Source organism: Pleurodeles waltl, chromosome 8 (assembly GCF_031143425.1).
Source record: "Pleurodeles waltl isolate 20211129_DDA chromosome 8, aPleWal1.hap1.20221129, whole genome shotgun sequence".
Taxonomy (NCBI): domain Eukaryota; kingdom Metazoa; phylum Chordata; class Amphibia; order Caudata; family Salamandridae; genus Pleurodeles; species Pleurodeles waltl.
The window spans coordinates 552397958-552414253 of NC_090447.1; positions in this window are offsets into that span (position 1 = coordinate 552397958).

The window sequence follows — 16296 nt, forward strand, 5'->3', positions numbered from 1 at the left end:
CATCTAAATCTAAAAACAAAATTGTTTTTGAATGGATTTTTTTAATTAATAACATTTTTTTTTTCAAAGAGGAAGGAAGTGCCCCAGAGACTCAAATTTTCTGCTCCTGTTGGCTATTTTTTGCATTTCATTTTTTTTTGCAAAAAGTGTATATGTTGTGTGGTGGTATTTGATGGCATTGGAGGATGTGTGCACTGTTGTGAGACTTTTATATCTGAGTTGATTTTCACGTTTGCATTGCTGAATTATTGTTATTGTTTTTTTCAGTGTTACCACCATGCCTCCTTATGGCGGGCACGTGTGCGTGTGTGTGTGTGAGAGAGATCATCCATCATTTGACTTTGTTCTCCATCCTGTGTGGCCAGGGGCCATTTTGTGTAGTCTATGTTCATAGGCTTGCATGTGTTCTTTGTTCTCCATGCTTCCTTGTTCGCAGTTATTGTTTGACCATGTGGCTGGTGGTCATTTTCTGCATTCAGCCAGTGTGTCTTTGTCATAGGCTTGCATTTATTCTTCTTCGCTCTCCTCACCCCTTGTTGTTGTTGTTTGACCATGTGGCTGGAAGCCATTTTGTGCATGCAACTGGTGTTCCTTTTTTATAAGTTTGCATGTGTTCTTTCTTTGTTCCCCATGCATCCTTGTTGTTGTTGCTTGACCATGTGGCTGGCCGGCATTTTGTGCATGCAGTCAGTGTTCTTTTGCCAGACTCTTGCATGTGTTTATTCTTTGTTCCCCATCCTCCTGGCTCCTTGTTGCTGTTTTTTGACCATGTGGCTGGAGGCCATTTTATCCATCCAGCCAGTGTCCCTTTGCCATAGGCTTGCATGTGTTCTTTGTTTGTCATGCCTCCTTGCTCCTTGTTGCTGTTTGATAATGTGGCTGGCTGCAATTTTGTGCATCCATCCAGTGTGTCTTTGCCATAGGCCTACATACAAACACCATTAATTATTGATCTTGAAGTTTCTATTTACATTTGTTCTTGCCACTTTCTATTTTCATTTTAATTTTTTATTATATTATTTTAGAATAAAAAAAAATCATTTTTAATTATAATTTTTTTCTTTAAATTAAATGTTTTATTTTTTATATATTTATTTTTTTAAGTTTAGGTTAGTTCAGTTTAATTCTGCATTTTGCCTTGATCCATACAGCCACATCCATTGTGGAATGCATCCTCCAAAGAGGCACAGCCGCACTCCAGCATCAGGTTTCTTTAGGTGTAAAATACTTCCAGTTCCTCCTGGACACCCTGGCTGCAGAGCACTACAGACAAATCAGTAGCATAATTCATTTTTAATGATAGTCCAATTCCCTTTAACCATGTTGTGGTCATAGTTTTTTTTTTTTTTTAAAAGATTATTCCATTTTCACCTTTCTTTGACTACCCCAGGTGTCTCCTTCAAAACTGATGGAGATACAGCAAAGAGCTATATCCGCATGTTATGCTACCCGATTTGAAATGAAATTTGATGATGTGCTTTGACTTCAAAATGTTTGATTAAATTGATATTTGTTACATAAGTAACCAACCGCACTAAGATGCATTTGTCTGTAATATTTCAACTTGCATAGATGCCAGGTTTCACTAACTACATGTTGTGTTTGCTTGGTTGCTTTTAGGTGCACAAGATAAGAGATCTCACATCACTCGCATTACTGCCAAAGCGAATGCCTTACACTTACTTCGGTCCTCCAAACTCTTCCACTTGTGCATCTTAGTGCCACTGCCAACTAAGAGCTCAACATAGCCCTAAAAAAAGTTGCTCCAAGAACCTGGCCAGGGAGAAGAAGCAGCTTTCCACCTGTGGTGTGCCAACAACAACCTTTTTCAAGAGACATGTGCCTGCCACACAGGCTTCTGGGGAGGAACCTGGGAGCAGCACTCCATCATCAACCGCACCACCCCAACCTAAGCCCAAGACCATGTCTGTCAGCGAGGCAGCCACTGCAATCATGACAACACTGATGAGCAGTGATGATGTATTGGATTTGTCCCTTTCGTAAAGTAGTGCCCAATAACTTCAGAAAATAGAGCAAAGTGGACAGCAGCCGCAGCCTGCAATAGTAGATGTTCCTGAAGTTGGAGAAGAACAGGAAATCGAGCTTCCTGCCAAGCGAGAACCTCCTATTTTACAATCAAGAACTCCCAGATGTCCAGCAAGAAAAAGGAAGGGTATTTCTCTACCATCTTCTCCAAGCACCACTTCTGATGAGGACCACAGGCACATGGAGTGGCCCCCGGCAGAGTCCAGGAGATGCCAGGAAAGGAAAGGGAAAAGAAAAGTTCCAGAAAGCCTTAGAATCATGGAAGGGTATGACAATGAGGAGGATAATTATGACAGGACCATCATTGTGGGAGCTGGCAAAGAGGAGTCCAACATTACTATCCACCCTACTCAGGGGGATGTGGCATAGGAAGTGCCTCCAGCTTCCAAATTGGTAACGCCCCAGCAGAGACCTCCACCACCCTGTACATCAGTAGAAGTATGCATTGTAGGGAGGCAATTGACACACCCACCTACCTCCAGTTCTTCTTCAGGCATTGGAAGTAGTCCAGTAAGAAAATACATCCCAGTTTAGTACGATTAGCAAACAGGAATAGAACATTGCAATATCCTCCATTTGTCACTCAAGTGTTCGTTGAGGTAAGCCTGGTTTAGAATTTGATACAGGAGGCCAGACGACCCGTATGAAAAAACATCACGCAGTTCAGTAGGAGGAGCACCTTAAAAAATGGCTGAAAGCGATTGCGGTGGTGAAGGTGAGGAAAGCCGGAAAACATCAGCTACTACTGGTCAAATAACGGTGGAGGGTGAGGAAGAAGAGGGTGACATCCTCATGCAAAGCAGCCCTGTCCCCAGCACTGCACCAGAATCACCCACCTCCGCGACACTACAATGACGCAGAAAGCTATGACCATGCATGCAGACAAATGGGACTTAGCCAAATGCAAGACACAGATGCTACTCCCTTTTTGAGGTTTTCTTGCAGGAAGTTAGCAAGGAAGACAGTATGATGGGTCAAACTATCCCATTGTTGCATCTGCTACAGGACTAGCTAAGAAAGAAGGTGTCTGAAAGGTTCACACTCTGAAGTGTGAATGAAAATCCAGAAGTGCATGCCTTGGTTTAGAGCCTAAGCTATCATTTGACTTGTAGTGCAAGGCTGCAAAATGACATTATCGAGTCCTAAGAGTACATCTGTGCCACCCTACTTGATCCAAGCTACAAAGTAATTCTTTCCTCTTCAATTCCTTTTTCTGATGGGGATGTTTCAAAATACAAGAGGTGGATTGTTGAGCAAGCTGGAGAACTGGAAGAAGAATGGCTGGAAATAAGAGTCCCACTCTGCAGTTCTGGGGTGCCACCTTCAACTTCTAGAGAAGGCAGTCTTGTTTCAAAGAATCCAACAACAGCATCAAAAGAATCTGACCCAACCTCTGCATTGGCTTGGCTTCAAATGGCAGGTCTTGAGTCCAGTGCAGAGGCAAAGGCAAAAGCAGTTGCGTCAGTGACAGCACCATTTACCCTTCAGAGGATGTTCCAGGAGTATCTGGTTGACCCAAAAGAGGTGTATGTGAATCAAAACCAATTGGTGTATTGGTATGGGAAACAGCAGGCTGGCAATAAAATATCTGGATTGTCCTGTAGCCAGCATGTCTGCTGAACATGTGTTCAGTGCAGCTGGTGCAGCTGTTACAGTGACAAAGACCTTGCCTCAAAATGTGGAGCAATTAACCATGATCAAAATGAACCAGCATTTTAGGCCACCTGATTACATTGTTCCTGAAACACCACAGGACGAGGAAGAGGATGATTGGTCAGAATCAAGTGTGTTTGCTGGCCAACGTCTGGGTGAACCACCTAAGTTTGAGGGCAAACACTACTTCCCAGACTTAATATGCCAGTGACTATAGAACTTTAATTATTTCTCATTGATCTTCTTTCTTTCATTGCAAAAAAATGCTAGTTTAACATTATGTTTGTGTCAGATTTATGCTGCCCTGCCATTTTAGTCACATATCATTATATGGCTGTATTGGAGTTGGACCTGTGTGCAGTGAAGAAGCCCCCACACTCCCTTTTGGACATTGGAAACAATGCATACCTCCCTCACATGCCATTGCCTATCCTTTTTTCCATCACCAAGCAGGGCTGCCCCAGATCATTGATTAAAAGACTTCCAGTGCCAAAGCTAAATTCCAGTGTGTTGCTTAGATTGGAAGAGGGAACTACTACCTATTGCACCAATGAGTGGTGATATATTGAGTGAGTGTGAGTGATGATTAGTGATGTATGTGGGGGCTGAGAGTTAGGGAGTTCAACAAATTAATAATCTAGATTCTGATGACTTGCAATGTTTGGGGGTTGATGGGTGATCATTTTCCCCTAAGAGTAATTGATCTTTCAAACTCAGTCCCAAATAGGAGCAAAGGATTTATGGACTGTTCCAAGATGGCAGACACCAATCTTGAATAGTAAATAAACTGAATTATGTAAATGTGTGCAAATATGCTGTTTACAAATATAGTGGCATCCCAGCAGCAAGGTGCAGCTGCCTGACTCTAAAAGATTTCCAAAAAGCTATTTTTTGTTTAAAAAAAAAAAAAAAAAAAGATAGAAAGACTGCGAGGGGAGGGGTGAGGGAGCAATTGAGGAATGTGTGGGGCCAGAGCATAATAGGATACACAAGAACAGGACTCTGCAATTTCAGATTTAAACTAATTTAATTAAATATATTGCAACACATATATTAGATGCCTGAAAGCTGTACAGGTTGAATCCTTCAGTACCTAACAGATGCTCCAGATGTCACTGTAGACATGCTGAGCTGAAACACATGTTCTAAAGCTGCATGGGTATCACCGAGTACTGGTAGGAAGCCATTCTCATTATACACCAGCAGACAAGTTCTGAGACTCCCTCATCAGGACCACCCAGTTATCTTTTTTTTTTTTATAAAGATATTTTTATTGCTTTTAAACGGGAGGGAAACATAAGATTTCCAAATACAAGAATCACAAATCGTACATTTAACAAAAGGATAGTGTAACTTAAACAAATTACCTTAACACTAAATAATATAACGTTGTGTAAAACAAGGTAAAGTGAAATAATATAGAATGATTTTGGGACAACCTAAATGTGACCAAGGGTCTCAGTCTTTCGGGATTAAATCTTATGTGGACATAAAAAAAAAACATGGGAATGTTTGACTGCGTGGTGCTGGGTCAAAGAGGTTCTATCGTGACCTATGAGCTTTGGTCAATCAGGGTGGAGGGGAGCCAGGGGGACCCCCGTCAGGGGTCGTCCCAACCGTGTTAGCCTGTCAGGAGAGAGGATTCCACACCACCATCGGCCCGGCATTTTAAATGCATCCCCATTTCCCCCATATCTTGTTATCTATGCTTGGGCATCCCCTGGCCTCGTACACAGGTTTTTCACATAGTGCGCACCAATCAACACCCCGCCTCCATTTAGACAATGTGGGGGCCGCTCCCGCCTTCCATTCCATCATAATGTCCATCTTTTCCACCAGACATGCCACTCCAACAAAGGTACGGTCCGCTCTCCTTAAATCCATCCCCCCCATTGCCCCTAGGAGAAGGGGAAGGGGGGCAACCTCCACCTCTGACTGTAGGACCTTCGAGATTTCTCCCACTATTGCCCTCCAGTACGTCGATATAATGGGGCATGCCCAGACCATGTGGAAAAAGTCAGCGTCAGGGCTGGAACATCGAGGACAAGCGGAAGTCTGTCGCAGGCCAGCCTTAGAGAGTCTCACAGGTGAGAGGTAGGCTGTGTGAAGGAAGAGTGTCTGCAGCACTCTGAATCAGGACGACATAGATAAGGTCTTAGGGGCCATTAATGCATCTATCCATTCTGCTTCCTCAATTGGGCCTACCCAGCCCTCCCACTTCCGGTGAAGACCCCCAAGGGAGGGGGTGGTGTTAGAGAGTAAGGAGCGGTAAAGTTGGGAGATTCCTCTTTTGCCCAGATCACCCATCAGGGTCCTCGCCTCCATAGGACTGCTTTCAGGGACGGTATCTCCCGGTTTGACATGTACCAGCGGTGCGTGTCTAAGCTGTAAATATTTGTGGAATTGGGTATTGTGTAAGGAGTACGTTTCTTGGAAATCCGCAAAGGGCCGCATATGTGACTCGTCCCAAACGTCCCCCAGGGTAGATATCCCTATATTGTCCCATTTTTGGAATCCCTCTATAAGGGAGTCTGCCGGGTGAGGCGCCCCCACCAGCCCGTTACTCTTTGGGCTGCACGCCAGCTCAGCAGCACTACCCTCGTGATATCTGGGGTATCACGGGGATCCGGCCTCCGTTTAGGGCGTAAAAAACTCCAGAGTGCCCGAGTGTCTGAAGCTCACACCTGTAAGCAGTATCGGACCAACCTCCTCCCAGCCAGTCATTGATCACCAGGAGGTGAGTGGCTAGATAATAGAGGTGGATACTGGACATGCCTAACCCTCCATCGTAAGTATCTCTCTGGCATGTAACTAGGGCCAATCTAGGGCGGGAGCCGTACCACAAAAATCGGCGTGCCCCTGTGTCCATTTCGACAAACCACTTTCGGGGGATTGAGTGTGGAAAATTCTGCAGGAGGTATAGGAATCTGGGGAGTATCATCATTTTGTAGAGGGCTATTTTGCCCAACAGGTTGAGCGGTAAGGTCCTCCATTTTTGGAGGTCGACTCTAATTTTTTTGGTGAGCGGCGTGACGTTTAGTTCCCATGCCTGCTCAGTCAATAAGGCTACAGGTATGCCTAGATACTTGAAATTATTTCTACGGATTGGAATGTTACTTTGCCAGTCGATACACTCTCTCGAAGGATGTAGGGGGACCAGGAGGGATTTGCCAGGGTTTAAAGCCAGACCAGAGGCTTGGAAAAAGAGGTCCAGGAGTTCAAGGATCTGCGGACCGCTTGTAGCCGGGTTTGAGATGTCGATTAGGACATCGTCCGCGTATAGAACCACTCTGTCTTCGGAACCCTCAGGCCACGCCCACCCCGCCATCAGGGGGTCCTCCCGCAGTAGTTTTGCCAAGGGTTCTATCACGAGTGCAAATAGCAATGGGGATAGGGGGCATCCCTGTCGGGTGCCACGAGGTATGGGGAATGGGTCGGAGACCACCCCGTTTACTTGGAGACAGGCCATCGGGTTCTAGTAAAGTAGTTTAACGAGGAATTGGAACTTTGGTCCAATCCCATTGTGTTGAAGGACTTGTTCCAAATATGACTAGTCCACAGTATCAAAGGCTTTTTCGAAATCCAGGAGGAGAAGGGCTAGCGGTGACTGAGACAGGATCCTCGATGCGCTAGAGCCGAGTGCAACCACCTAATGCAGTGTCTGGTGCTGCGTGAAGGCATAAACCTGCACTGGTCAGAGTGTACCAGTGTGGGAAGAGCAGGTTTCAATCTGGTAGCTAGTATTGTTGACCGTACTTTGATTTCGGTGTTAAGAAGGGAAATAGGCCGGTATGCCGAGCAGTTGCGCGGCGGGGGCTGGGTCTTGGGAATTACTACGATAGTGGCCTGGTCGATCTCAGAGGGAAAGTGGCCCTCCCTTTCAGCTTCCTCATACATGTTAAGGAGGTGAGGGCTTAATATCTCGCTACATCGACGTAGGAGTTCCAACGGAAAGCCGTCTGGGCCGGAGGTTTTACCTGATGAAAGGCCCTGTTACCTCTGCCAGGGTTATTTCCGCATCCAGAGCCTCTCTTGCTGCTTGTGAGAACTGGGGAAGCACCATGTCCTCCAGAAGGGGAAGCTCTCTCTCGGCTGGAGGCCTAGGGCGCTCCGCATAAAGCTGCGCATAATAGGAAGCAAAGGTCTGTGCAATATCACATGGGGAGCTAACGAGCGTTCCCGATGTGTCAAGGATTTCAGAAATAACTCTGTCGGCTGGGGGTCGTGTGGCCAGCCAATGCAGGAGCTTTCCGTTCCTGTCGCCCCAGCCGTATATACGGGCTGTCTTCGCTCTCCAGATGTGTTTTGCGGATTCGAGGGTTAGGTGTTTAATCTCCTCTCTAATCCTAGTGAGTTGTCCTAGTATGGGGGTGGACATGTCCCCTGAGCATTGGCGTTCAAGTAGTAGTGCCTTGGCTTCTAGGGCTCACAATTGTTCGTCCCTGGCGCGTTCCCGGATATGAACAAGGTGCTTGGCGTAACCCCGAAGGGTGGCCTTGCAAGCCGCCCAAATTGTGCCTGGGGATCCCACCAAACCCAAATTATGTTCAAAATATTGGGTAAGATGGTCTCTGATATCTTGGGTGTATTCGTCTTCTTGCAGGTGCCAAGAAATTATCGAAACCGGCTGGGGGGCATATGCGCAAACAAAATTACAGGGCGATCCGTAAAGCGTCCCAGACACCGTCACAAACCTCCCCTGTGGATCGGACCTCGTAGAGGCAACAACTATTGGCAGTGAGTGGTGGAGAAGAATGGCCACTCCCCTTGATCCATGTGCAAAACCTGTGTGGTAAACTTTGTCATATCCCCCTCGCCCCAACATAGGGCAGAGGGTACCTAGGAGGTGAGTTTCTTGCAACAGGACCACCGATGGAGCGTATCTACGGAGAGTGCTAAACACTGCGGACCTTTTAATTTTATCTAGCAGCCCGTTTACGTCCCACGACAGTACTTGAGTTAGTGTGGGCCACTTGTCCATTGTGTCAACGTGTCATGATATTGGGAACCCGTTGTGGGGTCCGAATTCAGTTGTCCCAGACAAAGAATGGTGATGAAAACAAAAACAGTGATAAGGAAAAGGAAACGTAACCAAATAACCTCTCTAAATCCCTCTATTAACTTCACCCCCCAACTCCCCCCACCCCATACTTCAACCCCGGAAGCATCTGTCGCCCAACTACCCAAACTAGGAAACGCGGCCAGATCGTCCGTCACTATAGTGAAGTGATGGACCCTCCATTCAGGCGGACTATTAGACCATTAGACAGTGAAAGTTAAGTGTGGCGAACCAGCCAGCAGTGGAGCAGTGGTTAATAAATGTGTGAGTATTTCAATGCGGGTCAGACGGCGTCCTGCAAAGCCAAGCACCATCCACAGAAACACCATGGATCATCAGTTGGTTCCTATCCAAGTATAGGAGACTGGCTCAGGTTGTCATTAGCCGACATCCGCACTGGGGAACGGGGACCTGGGGCCAGATGTAGCAAACGTTTTGCGACTCGCAAACGGCAAAATTTGCCGTTTGCGAGTCGCAAAACGCGTATCCCAATGCAGAAATGCATTTTGCGAGTCGTTACCGACTCGCAAAATGCATTTCAGACTCGCAAATAGGAAGGGGTGTTCCCTTCCTATTTGCGAGTCGCATTGGGATGCAATACCATTTGCGACCGCGTATGCGGTCGCAAATGGCATCGCAGTTACCATCCACTTCAAGTGGATGGTATCCCAATCGAAAATTGGAAGGGGTCCCCATGGGACCCCTTCCAGTTTGTGACTGGAGCCCAAAATATTTTTTCAGGGCAGGGAGTGGTCCAAGGGACCACTCCCTGCCCTGAAAAAAAACCGAAACTAAAGGTTTCGTTTTTTTTTTTAAGTGCAGCTCGTTTTCCCTTAGGGAAAACGGGCTACACTTCAAAAAAAAAAACTGCTTTATTTAAAAGCAGGTCGCTAACATGGAGGTCTGCTGACGCCAGCAGGCCTCCATGTTAGCGAGTGCCTATACTCGCAATGGGGCCGCAATTTGCGACCCACCTCATGAATATTCATGAGGTGGGTCATTGCGACCCCATTGCGAGTTGCAGTCGGTGTCTGAGACACCGTACTGCATAGCAATTTGCGACTTGCTAATTGCGAGTCACAGGGACTCGCAATTTGCAAGTCGCAAATTGCTTTTTTCGTACATCTGGCCCCTGGAGTCTCCGTGTCAGACGCCCTCGATTGGGGGCCAGCTTCCAAACCAGGTTCATGTCCCGGCGGGTCATCAGTCCCTCTCTTCTCTCCCAGTCTGAACCTGGTGCCCCTGCGGTCCCTCCGTGGGGCCAGTCGGGGCTCGGGGTCATCCCCGGTGGGGGCACCTGCACCCGGGGGACCCCTCCGACTCCAGACGCCCTCCTCCGTCAGCCAGTCCCACGCCTCTTCTGGCGTGTCGAAGAAGAATGTTTTGCCTGCCATGATGACTTTGAGGCGTGTCGGGAAAAGGAACATATATGAGAGTTGCATCGCCCGGAGCTTTTGTTTGACCTGTTGAAATGACCGACGTCGGGCCTGAACCTCCCTGGTGTAGTCAGGAAATGATAGGATTTTGTCATTGTTCCAGCAGAGGTTAGTAACACGTCTGGCTTCCCTCAGGATATTGTCCTGGTCTTTAAAATTGAGGAAACATGCGATGAGGGGTCTTCTGGAACCACCAGGAGGAGGCCGCGGGCCCAAGGCCCTATGTGCCCGCTCGATCGCAAACCATGACGAGAGCGCATGCTCCGGCATCCAGGACCTGATCCATTGTTCCAGAAAGTCAAGAGTTTTGTTTTCATCTGCACCCTCCGGGAATCCAATGAAGCGGAGGCTGTTGCGCCGGGAGTGGTTTTCGGCATCCTCGGCTCATCGGTGTAGCTCTCCACTGCGGGATAGTAGTTGGGTTACTTTGGTCCTGAGGTCAGCCAGGTCATCTTCAGTCTGTGAAACGTGGGCCTCCACGGTAGTAATGCGTCCTACGGCGTTCTGAGATCCTGTCTCATGAGGCCCACGTCTTCCTTTACCTCTCTGATTTTAGTCTCCACAGCAAGTTGTGAGGTCTGGATCGCCTATAGAATGGCGTTTACTCCGTCCAGTTAGGTGTGGCCCTCGATAGGGGCATCCCTGCCACCCCGAGAGGCCGTCGGTGCAATGAATTGGTCGATCTTTGGTTGCGAAGCTGATGAGTGCTTTGATGCTTTGCCTTTTCCCATGGTCCGCAAGGTGTTGACGACTGACGAATTGAAGTCTTTAGTTTCTGCCACTACTGGACAACAGGGGCTCAATCGGGCTCAGGTGGGCAGACGTTCGTTCAGCCAGAACGGAGGGGTGCCACACGGGGGCCCTTCACTCCCTCGATGATACAGTCAACAGTTCTGCCACTGCCAGAGAACACAAGCAAGCCACACAGTCCTCTGCACCTCCAAGGGCAAGGCCGGGATATGCGTAGGCCCCCACGCCCGATCCCAGAGGCAACCCCAGGATCTCCCAGGACAATCACCTGGTCTGGGGGGAGAATTCAGACCTCCTGTCTCTGAGTCCAGCCAAAGTCCGGACTCCGGGTCAGCGATGCTTCGATCACTCGTATGGCCACAGGCTGTGGCCCCAACTCGTTCCGCAGCACAAGGGCAGGCCAACTTTGTTGTCACCCACCTCAGATTTTCTTGTGTCCTGCGATCAGGAGGGGGGTCACAAGGGGACCACCTCACTAGCAGACCGTTTCCGTGCCGCTGTCCGGCGTCCCGCATCCCCCATATGGGGCAGCTCCGGCAGGGGAAGCCCCAATCCGTCGGGTCTCCAAGCCCGGCCAGCCCGATCTCGGGCACTCTTCCAGAAGAGGGTTTTTTCGTCCGGGGGCGCCCTCGCAGCGAGGCGCGCCCCACCGCTATCACTGGTCGCGGCTGCCCACCGTCCCCCTCCTCCAACACCACGCCAAGATCTCCAGGTAAAGGCGCCTGTCTGGGTGGGCCAGCGCAACCTGCCCGGAGCTCCCACCGCGGGAGCGCGCCGCCCGGGCCTGCGCACCCCCGCGGGGCCGCTAAACATTGTTCTCCGATGGTCTCAGGGCAGCCGGAGAGAGCCCCGGAGGCCCAGGGCAGCCGCCAAGGGGAGCGCTCCGCTGCAGACCCGGAGGCAGTCAGGCACTGCCTCCGTCCCACGGATCTCCCTCAGGGGCCCCTGCCACCTGAGGCCCCCTCCAGTGGGCTCCGCAGGAGTGAGACGGTGGCTGGGCCGAGCGCACGGCGCTCGCTCAGCGTCTTTGTCTTATGGGCGCACCAAACGAAGGTGCGCTCCTCTGTTTCTTGAGCTGACCCTCGCCACCATGTTAGTTGCTGCGGCTAGGTGAGCCTCATGACTCCACCGGGGCACCACGGCTACCGCGATCGCCGCATTTCGCTCCACACCAGCCGGAGCGTCCACAGGAATAGGTTTTAACGTGACTGCACGTCTAAATTGGCGATTGCTTTGGGTGGATGACGGAGGGGTCCAGAGCACTTTCAAAGTGCGGCCGCCATCTTGACGCCCAAAGCTACGCCCCCACCCAGTTATCTTTATCATCATGGTAGGGATTTTGTTGATTCTCTGCAGGAGCTGATGCCATCAAAAATAGCACTGACTTAGTCATCTACTTAGTCATCTTCATATTGTGGAGGGGATTTGCGCTGAGGAACCTTCGACGCCATGACTGACCATATACTTTGAGAGTGATGTTTGTAATAGTTTTGGCTCCAATGAACATACAAATCTATTCATTTAAAAGATTCCAAAAATCAATCAGGAGCCATCATCAGTTGAGATTATTTTGACATACATAGTGGTTAATGTGTGCTGGTGGGGTAGAGACCCTTGTGTCTACAGAGTATTGTGGATGTCCTACATAAGAGTTAACTGGATTATGCCTGTCTACATGCCTCCTCCTCATTTTATCCATCATCAGGGCTTAAATAAATATTGAGGTTCCTTGGATCTTGAGTATGTCAAAGATTTACTTTGCCTGTCTACTATTTTCCTCTTCCTGGCTAGAAGAGGGTTCTTCTGGAATCTGTTCAGGAGGTGGAAGTGAAACCTTCAGTGGCAACACTTCTGCTGGTGAGATAGTACTATCTCGGATATTGAAATATGACAATATAGGATGGCTTGATTTATGCTTAATAACAAAGCAGCCAGCAAGGTGGGCGTCGACAAAGATGGTGCAGTACACAACAGTGACTTTGTTGTTGACAGGTATTTTATGGATATTAATGACTGAATTTTTTATGGCAATCATCCATGATGAGAATCATGCTACTCATAGGATGAGTTGTGGCAAATGATTTTTTCCCAGTCAGTTGTGGCCTTGTTGGACTCCTCAACATTCGTCCATGAGATGGTCAACAGTGACAAATCAGATTTCCATATCCCTGGCTGTTTACATGCCACTGGCATTTCAGAAACTGAAATGGTGCAGTAGGTGGCAAACCTAAAGTTTAAGGCCCGCATTACGAGTTTAGCAGTCTTTTGGCAAGACGGCCACGGTGGCGGCCGCCAAAAGATCGCCATGTTGGTGATAATCTGACCGCCGTATTAAGAGTCACACAGATAAGCATGCCAAAATCCCGACACCACCAGGACACTGGAGGATGGGAAAGAGGCAGTCCGACCACCAGCACCACCAGCCTGCCAAAAAACCTCCGATCATATTACGATCTACAAATCCCGATAGCTATTCTTCAATGATGGAAAACCAATGGCAGTGCGAACCGCGGCAGTCACATCAGTAATACACCACATTGGATAGTTTGAAAACTCCACACCTGACACTCATTTGACACACTGCCCTATAAAACACAATCCTTCATACCCCACAATCCTTTGCAGCAAAAACCAAACACAGCTAGATAGAAGCTACTTTAAAAAAGTTATCACAAAGAATACAATAGGCACCCCTGCACATTTCACCTAATACTCATCCCTCACCCGCACAACACACACAACACACAAATTAGTACCCCACACAATAGACACGAACTGTCACCCACTCACATCATCCACACCTCAACACAAATGTATTTTCCTTTCCATTTTTTCTACTTCACTGTCTCTTCCACCACTAACATGTCCTCACAAACCATCCACATTTCAATGATGATGAGTTCAGGGTCATGGTGGACAAAATTATCAGAGTATTGCCACACCTATTTGGAGCACAAGTCCAGCAAACATCTATTGCCAGGAAAATGGAGTTGTGGCAAAAGGATAGTCAACAGGGTAAATTCTTATGCAGCCATCCATGCACAAGAGAGGACATCAAGAAGAGGTGGAATGACCTCAGGGGGAAGGTATGTTCCAGGGCCGCCAGGCACCAGCTAGCAGTCCACAAGACTGGTGGTAGGACCCCCACCTCCTCCCCCAACTTTCACATCATGTGAAGGAGAAGGTCTTGGACATCCTGCATTCTGAGAGCCTGACAGGAGTACCTGGGGGAATGGAGTCTGGTACATCACAACACCATTGTCACCAAAGAGTTTTGCTTGAATGCTCACTGATTGGCCACATCAACAACCAACCCACCCACCACCCCTGTGTCCTAATGTCCAAATACCCCTCTCTCTGGCATGCCTCATGTCAACTTAACTTACATGGGGGAACATTGCCTGTGAATGACATGGGGAGTACAGGGACCAACAGCACTCCCAGCAGGCACTGTTCTACCTTTAGGAAAACCAGAACAGTGTACTACAAGTACAATTGCTTTGCATGTGAAACTAACAATCAATTCAACACACCTGAATGCACCACTATTGTACAGTCTATGGCAATGAAATCAATGCTATGGCCTACTACCAGTAATAGTTGAAGCAACACACAGCTACAGCTGTGCTTCCTACTAAACTGGCCCTTGAAATTAATATCCAAACAATGTAATGTACTCACCTAGTGCGGGCAACTATAGAGGAGGCTGGATGTACTTGCAGTACACCCATACAGAGGCCCAGGTTAAATGTTAACTCCCATACTGTTACCCAGCTCTGTCATCATAGTACATTTTGCAGCTGTTAGTTCACTCAATGCTATACACCTTACTAGGAGATCACTTTACATTGTCATGTCTTTGCTCAGACAAGATATGTGTCAATGAACAGTCATCTAACCACCAAGATACTCCAAGTTCTTGGAGCATGGCGCATGCAATTGGAAATCTTCATGTCCCACGTAGCTCTAACCCAGATTGGATGCAAGTGTCATTGTCATATCAGGGGATCATGTAAAGGGTTTTTGTCCATGTCATATAGCATGTCTAGCAGTCTAACTTTGATATCACCTGCTGCATTACTTTAAAAAACTGTGTGTTCCACTTCTCCTACAGGTAACCTTGCCATTGTCTTCCCGGGAGAGGACACCAGAGACTGCCACTACCCCTCTGGATGAAGGTTACAGTGAGGAAAATACCCCTGGATGTGTGGATATTGAGGACGTAGCTGGCCCATCTGGGACACGTGGTCAATCAAACAACTGTGAGCCTCACCCTGCCCACATCAACTCTTCCTAGCCCTGTTGCAACAACATCACAGGCAACCATTTACCCCCAAACCTGTGTCCCAAGGGCAGGGTCTTCCATCTTATGCCAGTACAGGTACCCGAGTCTCCTGGTATGAATCCAGACAATGATGGACCTGCCATCAGTGAAACTGAATACACTATGCCAGAGGCACAGGCACGTGGAGTAGGGTGCATGGGGGGGGTGGTGTGGGCCAGATGATAAAGGCTATTAGGGACACAACTGGCCAGGACACCATCTCCCAAGTCTTGGGAGCTTACCAACAATCCCAAGGCATGATGGGCCAGGTACTTATCTTGAGGGGGGAGATCAGACAGCTGCAGAGGTACAACCACCAGAAAGTCATGCAGCAGTGGCCAAAAATGCCCACTTGGCTTCCATTGCAGGGGTGCTGAGAGACATGAATACCACCCTGAGGAGGTTTTGTACCCAACATCCGGCCTCCTCCATTAGTAATGAAACACCAGGCCCTTCTACATCTGTGGCAGCTAGTGGAATGGAGGCCATGCCAGGGGAAGGGTATGCCTCAGACACCCCAGCCTCTGAATCTAAAGAACCTCCCTGCAAACATGGACATCCCCCCCAAACATCCAGGAGGAGCAGATTCCAAGACCAAAACCACTGCCAGGAAGTGACCCTCTACTGATTGGTCCCCCTTGTGGAGCACAGATACACCATGTTGACTGTTCTGAGACCTATCTCCATTTTCCTGTGGTACAAGGACACAACTTGTGTCCCCAAATGTTGTAGCAGCTACCCTGATGATTTCATCCACCTTGACTGAACCCTTCACTGTGTACTTTGTGTTCTGTTTTGTTTCTATTTACTCATTTTGCTGTGCACTCCACGATAAATACCACTTAACCACAGATCATGTGTTAGAGTAATTCATGAACCATATACAACTGTCATGTATAACACCTCTTGCACAAAAAGGTTTCTCTCAAATGTAAAACCTTTGTAATGTTCCACACACATGTACCATATAACCAGTCTAGATTGTGCATTGCCTCATAATGATAGACATAACTCAAATCAACTGTAAT